The following is a 4,579-nucleotide window of genomic DNA, read 5'->3' as shown; positions in this document are numbered from 1 at the left end:
AGCCCGGTGAGCAGCATTCTAAAGCTAATCCTTAAACAACTCAAAGAGTCTGTGCATATCCTGGGAGGTGCTGATACTGGAAAATTCATAGGACAAAGAGAGGCCAGAATCCTGGAAAAGTTAGAGCTTAAGGTCCATCTCCCTTAGTGTTCTATGCAGATCAACAAGAATACCTCTGCTGGAAAAGCTTCCTGGCATCCCCCTTCTCATGGTTTTTTAAAATTTAACATTGATGGGGCCTCTAAAGGAAATCCAGGTGAAGCAGGTTATGGATGGGTCTTGAGGGATGAGGAAGGAAACATTCTGGTCATCTTCCATAGTTATCTAGGAAAAGCAACCAACAATATGGCTGAGCTCATGGCGATGGAACTATGCTTGGAAATACTGCTCAAGCACAACATTCACAATGTCATCATTGAGGCTGAGTTGGAATTAGTCATAAATTCAGTGAAGAGGGTTAATGTTGGCGCTGCACCTAAGAAAATATCAAGCCACTGGCAGCTTCTGCAAGTCTACCAAAGAATCCAATCACACCTAAGGGTGTTACGAACTCTTAGGCTGGTGCATGTCCGCAGGGAAGCCAACAAAATTGCAGACTAGCTTGCCAATGATGGGGTTCGAAACAAACATATCAACTTGTGCTGCTGGTGGGAGGAGGTAACGGATGATAAGATGAAGAAGGAATGCTCATCCTAGGCCCTCAGTGATAGACAACAGTTTCAAGAAAATTCAAGAGACGGAATCTTATCTCATGTCAACGATGAATAAGTTCACTTTAGATAGTCTTTCAGAGGATATGCACTGTTGGTTCTCTAAGGGTGCTTACAGAAACAAAGGCATAAATCAAGACAGTAGTTATTTGCTCATAGAAGAAGGGATTCCAAGTGACATTCCATGTAGGAGGCCATCCTTCTAGCCTGGTTTTCCTTGTACAAGGCAGCGGAGGTCAAGGGAAGATATTACCAGGGTCAAAAACTGCTGGAGATATACCACTTGCTCCGGGCGCCCTCTGCGGTTTTCTCATATGAAAAGCTATGCCATTCAACTTACGATGCGTGGAGGGGGGAGAACAGGGTTTACCGCCTTCTTTGCTGGGTATTACACGAGTGATTGTGAGGTTTGATTTGTTTTGTGGTCGTCGAACTCGGAGAAGGAAGATCTACGGCCACCTTTTGGTGTGCATGTTAGTGGACTTGACAGGACAAAACCACCAGTGGTTTACCACCCATATCGAGCACTATCTAAACCAAAGTCAGTTTTTTCCAAAAGCTAGCGATTCCACTCAAGAGGCAACATGTGGCAGAGGTTGGGAAAAGTAAACCGTCTTCATCATGTGTTATTCTACGGGCTTTTAAGCCGTGATATGGACACCAGCCATTGGATTTGAAGTATCAAATCAACGGTCAGTGTTGATTGTGCTACTTGGGGTTTTATCCCGAGATTGGTGTCTGCGTGGGTTCTTTTTTTACCACTAGATCGCTATGAGTCAGATCTTCGGTGGGTTTTGGGGAGCATACTTTGTTCCCACTTGCCTGCTTTCAGTTCCAAGGAAGTCTCGACTCGGTTCCTGTTTGTGTTTTGGAGGTTTTATCGAAACTTGGAGTTTTTTTCTCTCTCCCTTTGTGGGAGTCTGAACCTATGTGTTTCCACTCTCCCTTTGTGGGAGTTCGTTGTATCCTGTGTGAAATCTGTAATTTTTTCCTAAGTGAATAGATGGACCGTCTCTTGCTTTAGCAAAAAAAAAAAATGCAACATATTAATTTTATATTAAAAATTTGAATGAATTGTGTATCTACCTTTTATTATTCTTATCGGAAGTAATTGAACTTTCTTATATTCAATTATTTTTTATTGAAATATTTTATTATGGTCAAAATGATATATATATATATATATATATATATATGAATATGAAAGTGAGAATGATGGATTTTTACATCTCTTTCCTACTTGGTTGTAATATCAACTAACTATGGGATGATAGTGAGATAATTAAAACTAACCAAATATACATATTCGTTAGTACTTTTTATAATAGTTAACTTTTTATTTTCATTTAAAGAATATTTCATTTTTATTTTAAAAGAGACATGTTTCAAGAAGTTTAGCACATAGGGAAACACACATTTTCCTTATAATGTGTTGTAGAATGCACTTCTTGGTGGAACCAATATAGATTCATCTTAACCATAGATCTAGTAGGCACGAAGAGGGATCAAATTCTTTGAGGCAGAAAACCACTTTTATAGTGTAACACTTTTTAAAAAGTTGCATCTATATATATGAATATTTAAATATTTTATTTATTGTTGAGAGCAAAATTTTACATCACTCTCATATTGAATTGTAATATCAAGTAACTAAGCTATGAAACTGAGATAGTTAAAACTAAAAATATATGTATATTCATTCTTTTCTTTTATTATAGCAAACTTTTTATTTTTATTTAGAGAATATTTTAAATGATAATATACACACTCTAATCTATTTATTAATAAATTGTATATTATAAGTTTAATTAATAAATATTGTATATTTTGTTTAGGATTTATAGATTGGATGGATTATTTGTTTTACTTTTCATTTAAATTCAATTTCATGAGTAATTTTCATAAGTAAATCTGTTGAGATGAAATTATAATGGAAGTCAGTGAAAAATAGACAGACATCCACTTTATAATAGATAAATATTCTTCTCATATGTTTTGAGTGATTAGTATATATAATTTATAAAATGTTATATATATGTAGATTAATTAGTTTCAGTGGGATTTAGTTTGATTATTAGTTCAAATTTCATGGGAGAGGTTGAAAATAAGAGTCACCTTTGTATGAAGTAAATTATTATAAAAAACCTCCCAACTAAACTAAACGTCATTCCTCCATCTAAAATTAAAATTAATAAATGAATAAATAAATACTTAAAGTAAATAATAACCTATAATATAATATATGAGATAGAAACCTAATCGGCATAGTTCTACCAGACAACATTAAGGCTAATAAAAAAACCCTTATATTCCATAAAAACCTAATCTGCATCACTCATAAATTATCAATTCTCATGACTAAACATCATGAGCTGCGGCATACTTCACATCCAAGACTTAAATCATCAGAGATATTTGGGGTAATTTTCGATTGCCGTCCGTTTCCCTCTGGATCAACCACATGGACAAAATGACAATACACAGAAACGCTCGAGTTTGGGGAGTGTAGCCCGAAGGTGGGCTGAGCTCTACAAAACCTTCACATTCCATGGCCTGGCCGGATGTTAAATATTTAATAGCAGCTGTAGATGGTGAATGGATCATTGAAATAAATTAAAAGTACATGTTTGAGAAGGGGGAATTAGTATATGGAAAATTTTAAGGATGGGAATTTATTTTAAAATTTAGAAACTGTGGTGAATTTCATCAATCTATTTTATGAAATCTATAAAATATTTGGAGATATTTTTGTAAAAGTATTCAAATTTATAATATTTTTATGTAGTTTATATATAATTTTTTTGGTGATTTTTAGGGTAAAATAATTTTTCAAATTATTTAAAAAATTAGCTAATTTTTTTCTAACCCATAGAAAAATATTAACCCCTAAAATTTTCAGGCTGAAGTGAAAGACGATCCGGATATTTCTGGAGGATTGAACAAAAACGGGACGATGGTCGAAGAAGACGACGAAGAGGATTTTAGAAATGGAAGCGCAGAACTAGAGAGAACGTGTACCGTCTCTCATGCAACACAGCAGAGAATACCAAAAACAAATGAAAAAGTGTTAGTAGCTTTCTTGTTTCGTAAAACTAGCCATGATACATAGCAGCGGATCTAGATGAAACTGATCTAATTTTAATAATTTTTGGTGAAGAAACATAGATGTAATGCTTTAGTTGTTTTATCTATGGATTGGATTACGTCCAAGGCATCTCTTAATAATTTTGATTTCTTAATTTATATAATACAATACTTTATAGTAAAATTAGCAAATAAACTATAAACTATACGGGAAAAACTTTGAGACTAAATTTTAATAAACAAGTATTGTTTATTTATATTTGTCTTTGTTATTCCATGGAGTTATATTTATCTAAACATTAAATTTTAGAACCAATTGTCTTTAATGTGAATTTTTGGAAATTTTGTCTGTAGGGTTTTTCCAGTTTTATATCAGTTTAATTCTTTTAAAATTCAGCAAGAATTTATTGAAATCACAAGTTTGATGGGTAACCCCTACACTAAGATTTTTCAAAATGGTGAATCCATCTATAGTCAAAAAACCAGTTTAAATAACACAAATCAAAATTTTACCCAGAATTTTTCACCAATCCAAAAAATAACACTAAAAACAACTCATTTTAAAATATTTAATTTAAAAGTAAAAATTTACACCTCTCTTTTCTAACATTTTCTAAATATTTTAAAATATGCCATCTATATTCTTGAAATGTGCAATTAATTTCGAACAATATTATGATACTATATTTAACGTCCTTTTGATTATTGTGATCGTACATTTTACTTCCATTAAAGTGTACTGTGTGAGATTCCATTTCAATTGTTGTGTGCTCCATAAACTGAAC

The sequence above is a fragment of the Pinus tabuliformis genome, chromosome 6 (genome assembly GCF_031772625.1).
Source record: "Pinus tabuliformis cultivar Carrire ecotype Pingquan chromosome 6, CPIR1, whole genome shotgun sequence".
Taxonomy (NCBI): Eukaryota; Viridiplantae; Streptophyta; class Pinopsida; order Pinales; family Pinaceae; genus Pinus; species Pinus tabuliformis.
Note: the sequence above shows the minus strand (reverse complement) of the source record.